Consider the following 21,958-nt stretch of genomic DNA (forward strand, 5'->3'; position numbering starts at 1 on the left):
TTTCCTTAATGAATACTTGTTGTTCTTTTATCGCTGCTTCATCTCCTTCGTGCCTTTTTTCGGAAGCGGCTATAAATTGGGTAATCATACATTCCAAGTCATATTTCTTTTCAGCTTGTGGTTCCTCTTTTTGGTAAAACCCTCTTCCTTTTTGTTCATATCTCTCTTCCTCAGCCTTTTTGTATTCTTCATAACGTATCCAATTTTTCTTGGGTTTTCTCCAATTGTCGTCAAAACGATCACTGCTCAAGTAGAAAGCTTGAACCTTCCGGTGTCCATCTTCATCAAGGTCACAATCTCTAGTCAAATGATGTCCGTTACAACTTTCACACCCAACCCGAATAGCATGGATTGTTTGATGCATCTTAGTCATTCACCTATCCATGTTGTGCAACATTGCCAGAACTGCCGCCATATCCTCCGAAGCAGCATTAACCGATCCCTTTTCTAATTCATTCCTTGGATTATGATATTCTCTAGAGTGTTTAAAGAATTCTTCAATTAGCTGTTTTATCACCAGGGGTGTCTTCTTTGTGAGTAGTCCTTTAGAATCAAGGAGCTTCCTAGTTGTCACATTTACTCCATCATAGAAAATGGAGACTTCTTGTTGACTGTTCAGATCATGATTTGGGCAGTTCCTCAACAAACTCTTGTATCTTTCCCATGCCTCATAAAGTGACTCTCAAGGTTGTTGCTCAAAGTTGGCTATGGCTTTCTTCAACTTCGCTATCTTTGAGGGTGGGCAGAACTGATCAATGAATTCTTCTTTCATCTTGGCCCAAGTAGTAATGGATCCGGGAGGAAGTGATTTTAGTCAATCTCTCGCGGCCCCCTTGAATGTAATGGGTAACATACGAAGCAATACAGTTTCGCTAGCCACATTTAGAGCATTGAAGTAGTCGGCTATGTCGTTGACCTCTTCTAGATGTTTGTACGCATCTTCGAGATACTTATCATATAATGGGAGTTCCTTAAGTTGTGCAAGTATGTGGCCCTTAAGCTCGAAGTTGGAATTTGACGGAATCGCGGGTTGCACGAGTCCTGGGCCGGTATCTTCACACATCTTCTTCTTCCACTCGCCCATGGGAACTTTGTCAATGTTATCCATGGTGTTGTCAGGTTTGTCTTCTAGGTCACTTTCGTTATCAAATGTAAGATCTTTTTCGTCTTCTTCTGTTTCGTATTCGGAGTTCTCCTTCTTCGGGTCTTCGTCCGCCAAAGAGATGTTGGATCCTCTTGATTTACTGCTCTTTTTCTTGGTAAATACAGCTTTGAGATTCTTCAAAGGTGAGTTCTTCGATGTTGCGGTTTCTCCAACGGTTTTGCCTTTGTTCTTCGTTAAAGTAGCTTCCGGGTCTTCAAGTGGTGGGATCAAAGGTGTATTTCCTCTTCTGGTCATAAACGATCTGCAAATAAACAAAGAAAACACGTAAAAGAAAAAAAACGAAAAATAAAATTCCTACAGTAGCAATACAACGACGTGGTAAACCTAAAATACGAAAAATACTAAAATAAAAACTAAACTCTAACAGAAAATAGTCCTAAAAATAGCAATATAAAGTAATTAAAACTGAACCGTTCCCCGACAACGGAGCTAAAAACTTGATGTGTAATTTAATATGTTTATATTTTATTCATGTTAATTTATAAAAGTAATTTACTTTACTAGACTGTTAGACACACTAGGCAGTGTACCTAATCGTGCAATTGTATAGCAATGGTAAGAATGAGTGTCGAACACAAGGAACGGTGTTTAGATTGCTTTATTTTACTATTGACTAATTAATAATTAAATTAAAAGAGGGGTTGTTTTCCTAGTTTTGAAAGACTAGATACTTGATTTACTAAACTAACTCAAAAATCCACTTAATAAAACTAGCACTAAAACTAGGCAAGTACCAAGTATGAATTACAAAGGTGAGAAAGAGACTTTCGTTCAGCTTCAGATTTGTTGTTATTATGGTTGTTTCATAGAAGTGCAATGGATTTAGTTTCTTTGGCTACCGATACCTAAGATGACCAAATTGGTATTCACCAATTTAATCCTTTAGCAAAATAGCTTATTTATTCTGTGATCAAGCGGACAAACTTACAAGTTCACTAGTGTTCAGTTCGATTTGCTTAAACTTATAATTAATTGACCAATTAAATTTATTGATTCAATTTTATATATGATTTATCGTCATATATTGGCTCCTATACTTTTTGACTCACATTTCTACTTAATCCTAGGTTTTAATCAAAACTCTAGTCCTACAATTTTGCAAATCACAAGATCATAAGATTCAAATTCAATTAAAAAAATAGTCTTCTAACCTAATCAAATTCAGCAATAAGAAGATAAAAAGCAGTTATCAAAAGTACTTGAGGTTCTTTAATAAGCAAAAGTCAACAAATAACCAAATAACTAAATCCTAACTATGAAATCAACCATGTTTAGTCAACTCATCCTAGCTAAACGAAAGTCATGAGTGTTTAGCTCATGATTTCAGCAAACAAAGTCATAAAATCGAGATTCAAAAGTAAAGACATAGCTATTCCTAATGAAAAATCGAAAAGTATAGTTTAGTTGCCTTTGATCTCCTCCTTCTAATGATTGTGATTGAATTCCTTGCTTCCAATGCTTAATTCTAGTGCCTTTGCCTCAAAAAGTTTCGAATTCTCCAGAGCCAAAAGTTCCCATTCGGAGGTTTATGTGAGATATTTATACTTTTCCCGAAAGCAAGGCACCACATCATGGTGATTTTGTTTATCCCGTTATCTCCTAGTCATCGAATCTGATCGGGAATCTTCAGGACTCGACGTCGTGGTAGGATCACCATGACGTGTTGGGTGTATTTTTCTTCATTTTATTGCTTTGCTTCAGTCTTCCATCTTCTAGCTACCTTAATCCAACTTCCAAATTCCTTTTTGCTCCAAACAAGTCTTTTAGTCCCTTCAACACAATTCATAGCAAATTAAGTATCTTTTGCTTTATTAAGGTCATAAAAGTAATTAAAATATTAATGTATGTTGTATAAATATGTGTATAAATATGCACATATCAAAGGTTATTGGTCTTCTGGGTCAGAAGATGAAGATGATGTTGCTGAACGTCATTATTGCTACATGGCCACCAATGATCTACCTGGTCGAAGCATCGTTCAGCAGGTAAAATCCATGATATCTGATAATAATTTTGATTTGTCTATTTGTGAACCTTATCTAACCCAGTTTCAAATAGACATGAGCACCATCTATAAAGCCTATGAATCATCCATGGATGCAAGTGAGAAGAAGGAGTGTGAATTAAATCGTCTAGAGTTACATTTCGAGGATAAAAAATTGAAAATCGATTCTTTAGAGCGTGAACTTGTAATGTCAAACGATGACTGTATCATTTTAAAAGACAAATGTGAAATCACCTATTCTGAACGAAATGTTTTGATTTCTGATAACAAACGTCTTAATGCTAAGATAGATGTGTTGCATAATTCAATAGACATGCTTGAAGCGGATATTTTGATGACTCATAATTTTCGTCATCCGTGGTCTAAAGAACCTGGTCTCGGAAGCGAGTTTCCGAAACAAATTACTAGTGCCTAGAGAATTGCAAAACTTGACATTCATGGGAGAGGTTCCTAACATCAAACATTCGGACACTCCTATTTCTCCCTTGTCACCACTTCCTGAGACTGCAGACCATTTTAAGTCCCTAATTCCTGAGTTCAAACAAATTGCTGTCAAGTGTCCTAATTCCACACTACTTCTGCCTCTGATAAACTTGGACCTAAATCGAACCACAAAATTTAATCACAGTCTTTCAAATTGCGTAGATTATGTCCCTAGGGATAATCATGTGAACAATTATCTGGTTGAAGAAATCATTCCGGTGACAACTAAAACTGACACCTGTAAGTTTGTATGGGCATCCTTAGATGATAAAGTTGAAAAATCAAGTTATGTCTCCTGTAATTCATGTGAATCTGACTAATTAGTAATCTTAAAAACGTAATTGGTTCCCATTTCTCCTGAGTTTAGTCATCCCACTATTGGACAAACTTCAAGATCCTTGTCTCACTCTAAAAGGAAACCAATGTTGAATATGAAGGATATCATAGATGCCAAAGTAGAAGCTAGACATGCACACAAGAAACAAGATAAGACTAGACAAAATTATAGGTTCATTGAAAACTCCAAACCAAGTGTATCCTGGAACTCTCATGCATCAACCCATAGTCAAAACTCCTTCGCTCCCACTAAGATCCTAAAAAGACCTTCCGAATCTCTCATTTGTGTAGAACCCAAGAATGTAGTCATTTCCACTCAGCCTAACTCTCCTGTAAACGCCATGACCCTCCTAAACTCTTCTCCTTGAACTGTTTCATCTGTTTTTATCGCTAAATCTGATGGCACAATTTTTAAACCCAATCTTTCAAAAACCAATGCATCATCAAAGAAATCCACAAATGGAACGAAAACGAATTTTTCAAAATCTTCAAAGAAAAATCTTGTGTGGAAAGTTAAGTCTATTGTTGATGAAACAACACATCAGAAGGATACAATTGTTTCCAACCCTTTTGAAGTCAAAGGTCAGAAGAAGACATTTAGGATACCCAAGTCATCGACTATGACTACTGAATAGATGAAAAGAAATTAGCCTCCTGTCTGTTTCCAAAGAATTCGAAAAATACCACCCAGAAACAGAAGATTGTTCCTAATTCATAATCAAAGTCCAATGTCCATCTCTACGTCCCAAAGTCTAATTTGGAGCCTAAAAACTGCACTACTCACTGATTTTGCAGGAACTTTGTGCTTCAGAACAAGAAACAATATGGTATATTGATAGTGCTTGCTCAATGCACATGATGGGGCATAAAGACTTTCTGTGAGATCTAAAACTTTCTCCAAACGCTGGTTACATGACATATGGTAACAACTCCAACTCCCAAATTTGTGGTTATGGAATTCTCACCAATGGAAACTTCTCTATTTCAAATGTGGCTTATGTCACTGATTTGAAACATAATTTGATAAGTGTTGCTCAGCTCACTGATTCAAATCGACGTGTGGAATTTTGCAAAAAGTACTGCACTACTCACCAAAGCAGTTCCTGATGTCAGTTGGTTATGGCACCGAAGGCTCACTCACCTAAACTTTCGGTACATGAATGATCTCGTATCTGGTAAAATGGTGAGAGGTTTATCTCTTCTCAAATTTGAAAATGATCATTTGTGTGCTACTTGTGAGTGTGGCAAGCAATCGAAGAAGAGTCATCCCGTTATCATCGAAAAATCCATTTCGGAACCATTGGAACTTTTGCACATTGATCTTTGTGGACCCTCCACTTTAGAAAGTCTTCATCACAAGAAATACATTATTGTGATTGTTGATTATTTCACAAGGTTCACTTGGGTCTTCTTTCAAAGGCTGAAATCCAAAACAGCCTCAGAGCTCATAAACTTCATCAAAGGAATAGAAGTTCTTATCAAACTCCCAGTTAGGAGAATCCGAAGTGACAATGGATTGGAATTCACTAATTCCACCATTGAGAAATTTGTCACTGAAAAAGGGATCGATCACAACTTCTCAGCTCCGTATACTCCACAACAAAACAGTGTAGTCGAAAGAAGAAATAGAACTCTCGTTGAAGCTGCTCGATCTATGTTAAACTTTGCAACTCTACCACTCTATCTTTAGGCTAAAGCTGCTTCTATTGCATGCTTTACTCAAAATCTAAGTATCATCAATCGACGCCTCAACATAACGCCGTACAAAGCTATGAATGGTCGGAAGCCAACAATCTCGTTTTTACATGTTTTTGGATGCAGATGCTTCATCAAGAACAACCGTGACCAACTTACCAAGTTCCAACCTAAAGCTGATGAAGCCATCTTTCTTGGGTACTCCTCAAAATTAAAAGCTTACACAGTTCTTAACCGGAGAACTCGTGTTCTGGAAGAAAGCTTTGATGTTACCTTCAATGACAACTTCATTCGAAATTCAGGCCCAAGCCACATCACAACTCACATTATGGAGTTCTATGCTCCTCCGCCAGGATGTCTGAACACTCAAAAAATTCTTGAAGTTGACTTTGAAACCCTCTTTGGCCCTTCCGAAACCGCACTTGATTCGGAATCCGGAACTCGGCCTACTCCTAATTCCAATCAAATCTCTCCTTCGGAAGCCCCTACCTCGCAAAACATCTCTGGTTTGATCCCAAGCTTCTCTCCTTTCAATTCCGAACCATTTCAACCTTCTCATGTTGATGGGGAGAATACTCATCCCTCTCTTGAATCAAATGTGGATGGCCTCCAAGATGTAGCTGCTGATTTTGATGACTCCAATCCTATCAACATTGATGAAAATGAACATTTCTTTGAGTTTCCTTCTGATGAAGATGCCAATCTCTCTGGTTCAGAAGTTCAGGGGGAGCATCATCCTCACAACCAAACCATTCAGGGGGATCAAATCAATTCTAATGTTGATATAGGATCGACAGTTGTATAAGAACTCCCAAGATTACACGTTTGGACAAAGGATCATCCTCTAAATCAAGTAATTGGAAACCCCAATGCTGGTGTACAGACTCGTTCCGCTACAAGTATTCAAAATGAATGTCATTTCACTGCATTTATATCCATGGTTAAACCTAAATCCATCAAGGAAGTGTTAGAGCATGCTGATTGGATTACAACCATGCAAGAAGAACTGGCATAATTTGACCGAAATGAAGTTTGGACTCTTGTGCATCCGCCTTCGAATCATCCCATTGTCAGTACAAGATGGATATTTCGCAATAAGCTTGATGATGCAGGAGTTATTATTCGGAATAAATCAAGATTGGCGGCAAAGGGATTTACACAGATTGAAGGGCTCAACTACGATGAAACCTTTGCTCCTGTTGCACGTCTTGAAGCCATCAGAATCTTCCTTACTTATGTTGCCCACAAAGGCTTCAAAGTTTACCAAATGGATGATAAGAGTGATTTTCTTAATGGTGAACTCGACACTAAAGTATACCTTTAATAGAATCCACGTTTTATTAATCTTTCCTTTCTCAACTACTGCTAGAAACCCCAGAACGCAGTCTACGGAATCAAGCAGGCTCCTCGGGCATGGTACGAGACCTTCACCAATTTTCTCAAGCGCTCCGGTTTCCAAAGAGGAATTCTAGATCATACCTTGTTCCAAAGATCAAATGGAAAACATCTCATGCTGGTTCAAATTTATGTGGACGATATCATTTTTGGATATACGGATCCATCTATGGTTGCTGACTTTGCTAAACTAATGATCAATCGATTCCAAATGGGCATGAATTGGGATTTAAGCTTCTTTCTTGGCCTCCAAATCATAAAAAATAACAGAGGAATCTTCATTCACCAAGAGAAGTAAATTTCAGAACTCCTCAAAAAATACTCCATGGAAACCAGTGCCTCAGCCAAGGTACCCATGGGCTTCGGTCACAAGACTTTTTCTAATCCCTCAGGTGTTTCGGTTGAAGAAAAGAAGTACAATGGAATGATTGGATCCCTGCTCTATCTCACAGCAAGTCGTCCAGATATCATGTTTTCTACATATTTGTGTTCCATATTTCAAGTCAACCCAAAAATGTCTCATCTCCTGGCTGTGAAACAAATTTTCCGATACCTCAAAGGTACAAAGAGTCTAGGAATCCGGTACCCAGCAAATGAAAGCTTCCTACTCCAAGCCTACTCAAATTCAAACTATGGTAGTCTTCAACTTGATAGAAAAAGCACTTCAGGTGGTTGTCAATTCTTAGGTGGTCGTTTGGTCAGTTGGTCATCCAAGAAACATAATTGTATTGCACTCTCTACAGCCGAAGTCGAATACATCGCTGCTGCCAGCTATACAGCTCAGGTCATGTGGATGAAATCTCAACTCTTGGATTATGGTTATCGCTTTCAACGCATTCCTATCTATTGTGATTCTCAAAGTGCCATTGCAATTTCTCACAATCCAATTCAACACTCAATGACTAAGTACATTGATATAAGGTACAATTTCATAAAAGATTACATTCTAAATGGTAACATTGAACTCATTTTTGTTCCAACTGATGATGAGATTGCTGATGTCTTTACTAAGGCATTAGACAAATCCAAATTCAATGGTTTTTTGAGCAAGATGGGTATGATGATACCATATCCTCAGTTCTTTCAAGAGACTTGTTCTCTTTGATAGACGTATTAGAAATAAAATTAGTTCCGATCTCAAAATCTTTTTATCTCGGAACTACTTTCTCTCGGAATACATAGGAACATTTTACTTGTCTTTAATTCTGACCTTCACTGGAGTTTTAAGCTGTACAGTTCATCCTGATTGGTTGTTATTTAAACTCCACATTGTCATTGTAATCAGATTTTCATCTCGGAGTATACTTTATAATGGTATCCCAAAATTCCACTCCGGAAAGGTTTTGCGTTCTGCACTTCTGAATTTCAAAATTTACTTCGAAAGTTTTCTCAACTCTCACTCCAGAATTCTTTCCAAATCATATTCCGGAAAAATTTTCAAATTCACTCCGGATGTTTTCCTTAAATTTACTCAGTAAACTTTTCTTAGATTTCTCACCGGAATGTTTTTCAAAATCATTATTAGAAAACCATTTTGAAATCACTATTCCGGAATTCTTTTTTTCTCCGGAATCTCAAACCTTTTCCGGAATCACACTAAACTTTCTTTGTTTTGGAACCAAAACTCCCTCCGGATTGCATCTAATTCCAGACCACTTTTGAAATACAACTATGTTCCGGAACACAAATCTTTATTCTCCAGATCATACTCTGTCAGGAACCGCTCATCCAGAATTCCAAAGGTTAATAAGGCGAAACGTTTTTGCAACGGTTACTTTTTGAGAAGATCCTTATCCTATGTTCCTCGAATTTCGTAACACGTCTGCACGCCCCCATAAAGCAACCATCTATTCACTGTTTAGGGTTTTCCATTTCCACCTATAAAACACCCAACCTTTACCCTACCAGGTCAACTCAACACACTAAAACCAGTTACCCATTTAATGTGACCCGTTTCGAACTTGGATCATCATCATTACCTTCCCTGACTCGACCCACTTACGTTACATATAAATACTGTAACATCCCGAAATATCAAGAGTATAGTTGAAGGGCTAAAACAGTAAGTTGTGAAAGAGTGACTCGGCGAGTCCATGGATGGACTCGGCGAGTAGAGTCGCGGCTGGGACGCGTGTTAAGTAGCCGAATCGGCGAGTCGGTAAGGAGGACTCGGCGAGTAGGCGCTGAGTGGAGAAAACCCTAATTCTCGGGGTTGAGCCCTATATAAAGAACATTATGTTTTCCTTCCAGCCTCTATATTCCCCCTTGAGTCCCAGAAACCCTAAAATCGTGGAGAAGCACCATTGTTGAGCAAATTGGAGCTTGGAGATGTGGTTTTGAAGAGATCTTAGAGAAAGAGAGGCTTGGAGCAAGGGGCTTTGCTTTGATTTGAGTTTCATTGTAGTTGGGGCATCCATTGGAGGTAATATCTCGTTCTTGGGCTATTGTTATGTTGTTTCTTCATTTTAGGGTTTGTGGGATCTTGCCTATGGATGAAATTGGAAGTCTAGAGGTTAGATCTGAGGTTGCTACCTCAGATCTGGAGTGGAGAAGAATCAGAGTGCATGAAAGTCCCTGTGTTGGAGTGTTTAGTGAAGCTTTCATGTCCCAAAACCCTAAACCAAAGTGCAAAAAGCGTAGATCTCATTAGATTCACGTAAAGTTTGCCACTTTACGTGATGAAGGGGTTGTAGGAAGCTAGATGTATGTCTTGGATCAATTGCATGGCTTGGAGTGCTTCTGTATGGATTCAGACCGGTGGTACTTGGCGAGTCACATGGGTGTACTCGACGAGTTGCTTGAAGATGAGCTGGGACTCGACGAGTTGGAAGAACAACTCGGCGAGTTGGATGAAGATGGCCAGGAACTCGGCGAGTTGTATGAACAACTCAACGAGTAGGTTGAAGATAGCCTTAGACTCGGCAAGTCTGTTCTTGGACTCAGCGAGTCTTCTCGAAGAGTCCCAATATTTTCTGGTCGAGTCGGGAATTGGTGAGTCAAGGGATGACTCGGTGAGTTGTGTGCGAGAGGACTCAGAAGTTGTGGGACTCGGCGAGTTAGGTCGCGGATTGAGTGAAGTTCTGAGTATGGGGACTCGGCAAGTCATCGGGTTGACTCGGCGAGTAGAGTCAGTCAGGGGTTGACTTTGACCTTGTCTTTGACCAAGGGTTGACCAGTGGTTTCCAGGGGCATTTTGGTAATTGTTTAATATTGTTTTGAGTTCAGTGCATTGGTGGTTGTCCTGTGGTGGAGATCGTATCAGTGATCGGAGCAGCTTGGGCTATCTGTTCAATCGGCAGTTTCGAGGTGAGTTATCCTCACTATATCGACAGGGTCTACGACACCAAGGCCGACCCTTTATCGGATGGAAATCTGAGTAGTGTTTGTTGTTATGATATTGCGGAATATGGGCCGGAAGGCATTACGTTATGGGCCGGAAGGCATTACATGTTGTGGGCCGGAAGGCATTGCGATGTGGACCGGAAGGTCATGGCCTGGAAAGGCGTATGTGTGTAATTAGTATGTTGACTGATTCATAGGGTGATGTTATGCTAGTGACCGGTTAGTCCGGTATCTTGGTTAGGGTAATGATATGTTATGTGATCTGTTGATCGATTCGCTGACTGTGATCTGTTGAATGATTATATGTTGTGTGCACAGTTGCTTGGTCTGGGGCTTGACCCGATATGTAAGGCTGTTCTATGATCTGTTATGTTACGTAGGAATTTTATGTTATGGGCCGGAAGGCGATATGTTATGGGCCGGAAGGCAATATGTTATGGGCCGGAAGGCAATATTTTATGGGCCGGAAGGCAATATGTTTTGGACCGGGAGGTCGTGGCCTGGAAGGGCGTATTTGTGGTTGGTATTTTTGGGGGTATCTCACTAAACTTTTGGGCTTACAGTTGTGGTTTTATGTTTTCAGGTTCTCAGGAGTTTGTGGCAAGGCAAAGGCGTGATCGTACCGTTCCCCGCGTTGGTGTTTTATGATTTGAACCTGGGAAAATACTCTGTTAAATAATGTATTGAAAACCTTTTTGTAACAACGTTATTAAAATGGGTGGTTTTTGAAAAGTTTTAACTGTTTTGAAATTTTGGTCGTTACAAGATGGTATCAGAGCCTTGGTTTGTGTGAATTGGAGGAACACTTGTGTAACTCCAGTCTCAAATCGAGGAAGGTTTTAAAAGAGAAATTAAAATGGTTTTCAAATTAAGTAAAAGGGGGACGCGGAGGTACGAACAGCCGGAGCCAGTAAGTAACCCCAAATTTACCATTCATGACACTTGTTTTATTGAGCTTTGATAGAACAGCATGCTAGAGTTAGGCTAGGGATCTTCAGGTTTTCATGGTAATGTTGCCTGATTTGTGATGCCTGTAGCCTAGGGTCCGGTTTGGGAGATTCTCAGTGTTCTTCTAGTGGTGAGGGTTGATCGTTGTTATGCATGTTCTCTAGGGTATTGTGGTAGTACTTCATACAAATATGGATAGGTGTGGAAGGTAGTATGGGCCCGTACTACTAAAAGCACAGGACCCATACACGTATCAGGGAAACCATGAACTCTAGGGTGGGGGTTGAGAGAGTTGGATCCCAGGTTAGTGGGATGAGTCTGAGTTTTTGGTGTGGTGTTTCTCAGTATGGAGATTCCGAGGCATGATGAGAGTGGATCCGGATCCAGATCGGGAGCAGGGGAGGGAGTTCCTGGCGGATCGGTGCCGCCCGAGGTCACCGGTCAGATGAGCACGAGCGAGTTGGATGCGAGGATTCGTGAGATCCTTCGTGATGAGATTGCTGAGTTGTTCCGGGCTGAGTTTCCGGAGTTGTTTGGGTCGATCAAGACCGCCATGGTTGAGTATTTTGATGAGCGCTATGCGGCTCTCGCAGAGACGGCTGCCGCGGTGGCTACAGCAGCTGTAGCAGCGGCAGGGGGAGGAGCTAGTCAAGGTTTTCAGTATCAGGACTTCTATTATACGAAGCCTCCAACATTTGATGGAGTTCAGGACCCGATTGTTGCTATGAGATGGTTATCAGACGTGGAGGGGTGTTTCTTCACGTGTTTATGCCCTGCTGATCAGAGGGTAAGGTGTGCTCTGAACCTGTTGAGGCTCGGGGCGAAGGATTGGTGGAGATTGACCACGGGGTCATATTCAGATGCGCATAGGGCTGCGGTATCATGGGATTAGTTCCGAGAGATGTTCATCACTCGTTATGTTCCGCAGGTTGAGAGGGAGAGATTGGCTCAGGAGTTCCTTGAGCTGAAGCAGGATTCGGAGTCGGTGACTGAGATCACCAGGATGTTCACTTTGAGGGCGATGTTTTGCCCTGAGTATGCTTCGGAGCAGGCTCAGATGTCCCGATATCTAAGTATGCTCAAGAGGGAAATCAGACATTGGGTGTCTACGCAGAGGTGCGAGACCTTGTTGGAGTTGCAGGAGGCCGCTAGGCTGCGTGAGTTCGAGATTGAGTTGCAGTTGCGTGAGCTGAGGCAGGCTCCGGTGCAGTCGCAACCGGCGCCGAAACGGTCCAAGACCGTTGATTCCAGGGTAAGAGAGCAGGGTAGTCACACTTGCGGGAAGTGTGGAAAGGGTCACGCTGGAGTTTGTTGGTCCGGTGGTGCATGCCGCAAGTAGGGAAAGGAGGGGCACTATGCGAGGGATTATCGGCAGTCAGCGCCAGTTCGAGATTTGAGGATTTGCTATCATTGTCATCAGGTTGGGCATTTGAGGGTCAACTTTCCACAGCTTGTTGCAGGACCGGTGCAGGCTCCAGTACCGGCCATGTTGAGGATCGGGTGGAGGTCCGAGTGGAGCGGAGCCCCTAGGGGCTCAGGGTCGCGCTTATCAGCTTGCGGCAGAGGAGGTCAGAGCAGTGCCGGATGCAGCTGCGGGTATGTTTTTTTCTTGATGTCTTGTTATCTTGCGATTATTGCGGTGTATTGTTTGTGCTGGTATCTTTGTGTGAATTCGATGCGGTATTCGTCGTTTTGCGAGTTTGGCATGGTTATGGATTCGTGTTTCGGGTTTCGTCTTGGTATCCGTTGTTCCCTGAGGGTTTGGTATGATCATAGTTTGGTGTTTTGTGCTATCGTTGGTTATCGTTCGTGAGGGTTATTAGTGGAGATGCGGCATTGGGTTGAATGTCGGGTAGCATCTACATTCGTGGAAGGGAAATTTGGAGATCGGATTCTTTTTTAGCGGATTGATCAGTGAGGAGATGTGTTTTGCTGAGGGTTGCTAATGCTTGTGGGAAGCAGTTAGTGTGTAAGTGTTCTCTTTGTGCGGGGTTGTTCTGGAAGGTCGTTAATGGCGACCGGTGGTTGTTAGTCACTGCTTCAAATGGGGGAGAATTGGAGAATTCTCCGAGAGATCGAGGAGTATTTGAGGGTGCTTAGCTGTTGGGATTCAGCAGTGTTCTGTCAGCCCAGAGTATAGGCTGATAGGATTGAGTGTCGGGCATGCAGGGCGGGATACAGACCTAGGGCATTTGATTGTGGAGGCCTGGAAGCAGGCCGGGATCAAGTTTGAGTAGGTAACCAGGGTCATGTGATCAGAGTATTTGTATGCTTTATGTACGTGATGTGTTGTACTGCATTAATTCTATGGGATTTATGTTGTGCATGTTTATAGAGTTGGAACCGGAAGGTTCCCAGAGTTAGAACCTGAGGGTTCATAGAGTTTGGGTGTACGGACCCACAGAGATATAGCCTCGAGTGGCTAATATGTGTTATGTGAGCCGGTCCAGTCATGCTGGAGACTCTGCTGGTATTCTTGGATCAGTTTGAGATTGCGGATTGTGTATGTTGCAGTGTGATTGCATTGGAAGGTCTGGCCCCGGGTAGTGATCTTGTTTAGTTGAGGTAGTGCATGGGCTTGAGAGTCCCTGCGAGGAGAGTTAGAGTAAGTGTGTTGGATGGATAGAGGACACGCTAAGGGTGGTGTAGCATCGGGCGAGCACCGTGGCATTTGTCGGGGTGACATTGTGGCCGGGTGGATTCCTTGGTAAGGGAAGAGAAATAGGTAAGAGGCGTGTAACTCCGAGAGGGAGTGCAGGTTCATGGAAGTGAAAGCAGCAGAGCAGAGTTATGATTAGAGCAATTCGAGTATGGTTATTGAGCAGCGTGTTTGCGGCAGTGGATTAGAAGCTCACCCGGTTTAGAATGTCTGCTGAGGTCGCGGAGGGAAATCCACAAGTGTACAGCCAAGAGGCTCGGAAAGGATGCAGGGAGAGAGAGAGTCTTGAACTCTCAGTGTGATTCTGATCAGGGTATGGGGTATTATCAGCGTATCAGGTTTTCCCAACCTGAGGGTTTTAGAGCTAGTTCAGCATGTGTATGCGGTTGCAAGGGGAGAACTTGTGGGAGTTGCTCTGAGATTTAGAAGGGTCTTTCCGTCGTCACGGAATGGATAGACTGGGATTCGGATCGGGGATCCGATGGTTCATGGTTTTCTAACCCTTATGGGTCAAGTGATTGCTGTGATTTAGGGAAGAGTGCATCTTGGGTAATTCTTGGTTTTTGAGAGTAATGATCAGGGGTTCAGTCGGTGCTCGGTTTGAGACGGTGGTCAGGGCACCGTGAAAGAGGGGAAAGTATGTTCGAGTTTCGATAAGTATGCCTTGAGGGACCTAGTCCGGTTAAGGCTAGGTGGAGCGTTGTGGGAGTATCCTTGGAGTTGAGTTGCTGTAGGCTTCGAGGGCGAAGCCTAATATAAGTGGGGGAGAATTGTAACATCCCGAAATATCAAGAGTAGAGTTGAAGGGCTAAAAGAGTAAGTTGTGGAAGAGTGACTTGGCGAGTCCATGGATGGACTCGGCGAGTAGAGTCGCGGCTGGGACGCGTGTTAAGTAGCCGACTCGGCGAGTCGGTAAGGAGGACTCGGCGAGTAAGCGCTGAGTGGAGAAAACCCTAATTCTCGGGGTTGAGCCCTATATAAAGAAGATTATGTTTTCCTTCCAGCCTCTTTATTCCCCCTTGAGTCCCAGAAACCCTAAAATCGTGGAGAAGCACCATTGTTGAGCAAATTGGAGCTTGGAGAGGTGGTTTTGAAGAGATCTTAGAGAAAGAGAGGCTTGGAGCAAGGGGCTTTGCTTGGATTCGAGTTTCATTGCAGTTGGGGCGTCCATTGGAGGTAATATCTCGTTCTTGGGCTATTGTTATGTTGTTTCTTCATTTTAGGGTTTGAGGGATCTTGCCTATGGATGAAATTGGAAGTCTAGAGGTTAGATCTGAGGTTGCTACCTCAGATCTGGAGTGGAGAAGAATCAGAGTGCATGAAAGTCCCTGTGTTGGAGTGTTGTAGGAAGCTAGATCTATGTCTTGGATCAATTGCATGGCTTGGAGTGCTTCTGTATGGATTCAGACTGGTGGTACTCGGCGAGTCACATGGGTGTACTCGACGAGTTGTTTGAAGATGAGCTGGGACTCGACGAGTTGGAAGAACAACTCGGCGAGTTGGATGAAGATGGCCAGGAACTCAGCGAGTTGTATGAACAACTCGGCGAGTTGTATGAACAACTCGGCGAGTAGGTTGAAGATAGCCTTAGACTCGGCGAGTCTGTTCTTGGACTCGGCGAGTCTTGTCGAAGAGTCCCAATATTTTATGGTCGAGTCGGGAATCGGTGAGTCAAGGGATGACTCGGTGAGTTGTGTGCGAGAGGACTCAGAAGTTGTGGGACTCGGCGAGTCTCGGGGTGACTCGGCGAGTTAGGTCGCAGATTGAGTGAAGTTCTGAGTATGGGGACTCGGCGAGTCATCGGGTTGACTCGGCGAGTAGAGTCAGTCAGGGGTTGACTTTGACCTTTTCTTTGACCAAGGGTTGACCAGTGGTTTCCAGGGGCATTTTGGTAATTGTTGATTATTGTTTTGAGTTCAGTGCATTGGTGGTTGTCCGGTGGTGGACATCGTATCAGTGATCGGAGCAGCTTGGGCTATCTGTTCAATCGGCAGTTTCGAGGTGAGTTATCCTCACTATATCGACAGGGTCTACGGCACCAAGGACGACCCTTTATCGGATGGAAATCCGAGTAGTGTTTGTTGTTATGATATTGCGGAATATGGGCCGGAAGGCATTACGTTATGGGCCGGAAGGCATTACATGTTGTGGGCCGGAAGGCATTGCGATGTGGACCGGAAGGTCATGGCCTGGAAAGGCATATGTGTGTAATTAGTATGGTGACTGATTCGTAGGGTGATGTTATGCTAGTGACCGGTTAGTCTGGTATCTTGGTTAGGGTAATGATATGTTATGTGATCTGTTGATCGATTCGCTGACTGTGATCTGTTGAACGATTATATGTTGTGTGCACAGTTGCTTGGTCTGGGGCTTGACCCGATATGTAAGGCTGTTCTATGATTTGTTATGTTACGTGGGCATTTTATGTTATGGGCCGGAAGGCGATATGTTATGGGCCGGAAGGCGATATGTTATGGGCCGGAAGGCAATATGTTATGGGCCGAAAGGCGATATGTTTTGGACTGGAAGGTCGTGGCATGGAAGGGCGTATTTGTGGTTGGTATTTTTGGGGGTATCTCACTAAGCTTTCGGGCTTACAGTTGTGGTTTTATGTTTTCAGGTTCTCAGGAGTTTGTGGCAAGGCAAAGGCGTGATCGTACCGTTCCCCGCGTTGGTGTTTTATGATTTGAACCTGGGAAAAATACTCTGTTAAATAATGTATTGAAACCTTTTTGTAACAACGTTATTAAAATGGGTGGTTTTTGAAATGGTCGTTACAAATACCCATTGATTAATCCTTTTACCTCTTTGCTTTCCCAATAGTTCCAAAACCCCCAAAATTCTCTGAGCTCTTTGTGTTCTTCAAGCATTCATAACTCTGCAACAATGGCTTCCCCTCATTCACCACCAAAAACTACTCCAACAATTTCACTCCCAAGTAATCCATTGCCAAGAAGAAACGATCACAGGGTTCATCTTCATCAACCTCCCCTGAACCGTTTTTAAGGGACACTACGCAATTGTTTCTCTGAACCCTAAAGATTATGATGAATCGATTCATGTTATGGTGGAGTTCATCACAAACCATCCCATCTCCATCCCTCTCACTAAAGTACCTAAGCCACCTCTTCCACTTCATCATCTTCACAGAGCTTTTACAAGAATCAAAGAAGTCGACGGTACGTTGGAGACACAAATCATTGGAGATCGAATCGTTCCCATCTCCAAATCAACCTTTCTGAATGTCCCACCCTGAACTGTTAAACAAACGGCAGAAACATTCGGAGGTGGATGACGTCATATTTAGTATCACAACAATTGCATCATAGTAATCAAAGTAGACACAACCATTATATTGCATATGAATATTTACATTTGTTTAAAAAAACAACAAAAAAAACATAGTTTGTATACATCTAAATATAAAAAAGGTAAAAGACGAGACTACAAAATGCTCCGTCTTCTCCAAAAGCTGGCTAGGGTACCTGTCTATTGCTGTCCTTAGAATACAAGCGGTTTTGAAAACGTATCAGCATAAATCTGGTGAGCTTATAACCATGTTTTTGTAATGGAAACTAGTCACTAAATTTGTATAAATGATTGATTTTCCTTATATGTAAAGTATGATTTGTATCGAAACCCTGGCTACCACCAGTATGTAAAATATGTTCCGTTTGAAATCCATGGCTATCACGAGTATGTAAAGTGTGTTCCGTTTGAAAACCCTGACTACCACCAGTATGTAAAGTATGTTATGTTTAGTCTGGGAAAATCCATTATTTTCCCTGGTATACATGTGTTTGTTGCTTTAGTAGTTCTGAAACTGAAGGCATAAGTGTCACACTTATGTTATTAAAGCAATTGTTCATGAGTATATTATTACGTAAATATGTCGTACGATTGGCAAGTCTTATGACCATACTTAAACTTGATACGACGTGAAACGGACGTCGATATCCTTTATGACATTTGTCACCCATAGACCTGCCAGTCCGACTGTAGCTAGCAGCAAGGTGTGGGATAGTCAGTCTCGTATAGATCTATACAAAAAATCCATCCTTTCCCTCCAGGAAATTCTGGTTCATAAGAGTAGTCCTCCACTTAGTTAATATTGTAACCTCCCAAGGGCCAAACTCTCACTTTGGAGAGCCTTTAAGATGTGTACTGCCAACCTTATGAAGGTGTGAGGTCGTACACCTTCAAGGAGGTGATGAAAAAGGCTGAAATATGAAGAATGAAGGGATCTTTCAAGTATAACGTGCTAGGGGATGAATCACTTATGTTTTTGAGGCCTTTGGATGGTATTTGGATGAAGATTCTAGTGAGAGAAAGTAGTAGTGTGCAACCAAGAGAAGAAAAGAACGAAGGAAGGGGGTCTCCTCATATATATAGGTGTGAGTGACCCACCACCCAAAGTGTGCGGTCATGGGGTGGGTGTGCGGCCGCACACCCATGTGTACAGCCATACACTCCTCCTAGAGGGGTTTTTAGCGCGAATGTCGTGCTATGATTTGGGATAACTCGACTTAGAACCCAAACTTTGGTTGTACTAGGCTTAGAACACTTGAACCAACCCTTAAACGGTGTTAAAAGGTGATAGAATTGAGTTTACCATTGATAGAATTGACCAATTGAACAAGACAGAAGTTTCGGGTTGTCACATCATCCCCACGTTAAAGGGAACTTCGTCTCGAAATTCAAGAATAGAGATATAAATCATGAAATTGGGAAAATATAGGGGTACTTATGTTTCATTGAATCCTCACGCTCCCAAGTGAACTCAGGTCCCCGCTTGGCATTTTAGCAAACCTTCACTATCGGGATGCGACTTTGTTTTGTTTGTTTGACCTCCCGATCCATGATTTTGACTCATTCTTCCATGAAGTTGAGGTTCTTGTTGATTTCAATATCATCGAGAGGGATTGTAAGGGTCTCTTCGGATAAACACTTCTTAGGATTCAAGACGTGGAAGACGAGATGTATGTTACTAAGCTCTTGAGGTAAACGAAGTTTGTATGCTACGGGACCGATCCTAGCGAGGATCTCGAATGGTCCTATGTACCTTGGATTTAACTTTCCACGCTTTCCAAAGCGTATCATGCCTTTCCAGGGTGAGACCTTCAGCAGAACACAGTCTCCAACCTGGAACTCCAAGGGTTTTCGTCATTTATCAGCGTAGCTCTTTTGTCTGTCTCTCGAAGATTTCAGTCGTTCTCGGATTTGTACGATCATTTCTGTTGTTTTGCGGATGATTTTTGGACCAGTGAGAGTGTTGTCAGGTACTTGCCCTTTGGCTAGCTGTGTGTCGCCCATTTCAACCCAGCAAATAGGAGATCTGCACTTGCGGCCATAAAGGGCTTCAAACGGCGTAGCCTTGATACAGGTGTGATAATTGTTGTTGTAGGAGAACTCAACCAAGGGCAAATGGGTGTCCCATGACTTACCAAAATCTATGACACATGCTCTCAGCATGTCTTCTAACGTCTAAATTGTCCTCTCAGTCTGTCCATCTATCTAAGGAGGGTAAGTTGTGCTCATATCCATCTTAGTTCCAAGAGTCTTCTGCAATGACTGCCAAAATCTTGAGGTACACCTGCCATCTCGATCGGAGATAATGGACACAGGCACACCATGCAGTCGATCGGTCTACTATAACCGTGTAGTAGATTTGTGTGAACTTTTCCATCTTGAACGTTTCTTTGATTGGCAGGACGTGAGCTGATTTTTTCAATCCGTCTACTATAACCCAGATGGTGTCATACCCACTTGGAGATTTGAGTAATTAGTGATGAAATCCATAGTAATCCTTTCCCACTTCCACTCAGGTATCTCTGGCTGCTGAAGCAAACCTGAGGGCTTCTGGTATTCGACCTTCACCTTGGCGCAAGTCAAAAAACTTGCTCACGAAGGTAGCAATCCCCGCGTTCATGTTTGCCTACCAATATAGTTTCTTGAGATCAAGTTACATCTTTTCCTATCGTGGGTGAACGGAGTATCTAGTCTTGTGAGCTTCGTTCATGACAATCTCTCTGCAACCACCGAACCTTGGGGTCCAGATACGGTTCATGAAATAATAGACTCCGTCTCCCTTGACTTCTAAGATCTTCTCTATCCCTCTCAAGGCTTCGTCCGTCACGTTCTTTGGTTTCAGGGCTTCCAGCTGACCCTCTCTGGTTTGTGCGGATAAGTGGGAATGGATGGTCATGGTTAATGCTTTCACACCGCGACCTGAGTACTCCTTCTGGTTGAGGGCATCTGTGACCACATTGGCCTTGCCGGTATGCTAGTGTATTTCGCACTCATAATCACAGAGTAGCTCTACCCATCGTCGTTGCCTCATATTCAACTCTTCTGATCGAATATATGTTGTAGGCTCTTGTGATCGGTAAAGACGGTGCACTTGGTTCCGTAGAGGTAATGTTTCCATATCTTTAATGCGAAGACCGCTACTCCCAACTCTAAATCGGGAGTCGTATAGTTGACTTCTTGTGCTTTCAGTTGTCTTGAGGAATAGGCGATAACCTTTCCTCGCTTCATGAGCACACAGCCTAAGCCCTGATTGGATGCATTGCAGTAGACAACGAAGTCCTCTGTCCATTCGGGCAGAGACAGGATAGGTGCGCTGCATAGGGCCTGTTTCAATGTTTGGAACCTAGTGTCTTGCTTTTCACTCCAACAAAAGGGTACACCTTTTTGAGTCAGAGTGGTTAAGGGTTTGGCAATCTTGGAGAAATTTTGGATAAATCTGTGAAAATAGCCAGCGAGGCCCAATAATTGACGGATTTCTGTGGGCGTCTTTGGTGCTAACCAGTTTTCTATCGCCTTGATTGTCGAAGGGTCCATGTGTACACCTTCCTCGCTTACCACGTGACCTAGAAAGGTTACTTTCTGAATCCATAATTAACACTTGGAGAATTTCGCATATAACTTCTACGCCTTAGAAATTCCAGCACTAGTCTCAAGTCTTGTCTATGATCTTCCTCACTTGGGGAATAAACAAGTATATTGTTGATGAACACGATTACGAACTTATCTAGGAAAGAACGGTACACCTGATTCATCAGGTCCATGAATACCGTGGATGCATTGGTTAGACCGAAGGGCATTACTACAAACTCGTAGTGACCATACCGAATTCGAAATGCTGTCTTAGGAACATCACTCTCATGGACTCATAGCTGATGGTACCCTGATCTTAGCTCTATTTTTGAGAAGTATCTGGCTCCTTGAAGTTGGTCAAAGAGGTCGTCGATTCTGGGTAGGGATAACGGCTCTTGATGGTGAGTTTGTTTAGTTCGCGATAGTCAATGCACATCTGGAAAGATTCATCCTTCTTTTTCACAAATAAGACCGGGGCTCCCCAGCGTGAGGAACTCGGTCTCATGAATCCCTTGCTGAGCAGCTCATTGAGCTGGCTGGACAACTCTTGCATTTCTGCTGGCGCTAAGCAGTATGGGGATTTAGCTACGGGGGTAGCTCCGGGGATTAGGTCGATGCGAAATTCGACTTGTCGCTCGGGAGGGATTCCCAGAAGCTCTTCGGGAAAGACATTAGGAAAGTTGCAGACTTTGAGGATGATCTCGAGGTCTTTAACTTCCTGATTTTCATTAATGACATGAGCTAGGAATGCCTGACACTCCTTTCGCAGAAATTTTTGGGCTTTGGTGCACGAAATGATACTGGGGTTCGAGCTGAGTTTATCACCATACATCATGAGGGTTTCACCAGAGGGAAGATTGAGACGAATAGCTTTTTCATAACAAAAGATATCAGCACGATTGGGACTCAACCAATCCATGTCGATGATGACATCGAAGCTCTTTATGGAAACTGGCATAAGGTCGATGGGAAAGCAATGATCGTTCAGGGTAAGGGTAAAACCTACGAATATGTCGTTAGTTCTCTCTTTCTCACTGTTAGCCATCTCAAT

General features: G+C 42.6%; 1 non-coding gene across 1 annotated transcript; it reads left to right on the top strand.

The window, feature by feature from the left end:
• The first annotated feature begins 617 nt into the window (after positions 1-617).
• On the top strand, positions 618-724 carry LOC145090925 (small nucleolar RNA R71). Its single transcript, XR_013701846.1, has one exon. It is a non-coding gene; the product is annotated as a small nucleolar RNA R71 (small nucleolar RNA).
• Positions 725-21,958: the final 21,234 nt, after the last annotated feature.

This window comes from Lactuca serriola, chromosome 2 (genome assembly GCF_051521515.1).
Source record: "Lactuca serriola cultivar US96UC23 chromosome 2, Lser_US96UC23_V15, whole genome shotgun sequence".
NCBI classification, from domain to species: Eukaryota; Viridiplantae; Streptophyta; class Magnoliopsida; order Asterales; family Asteraceae; genus Lactuca; species Lactuca serriola.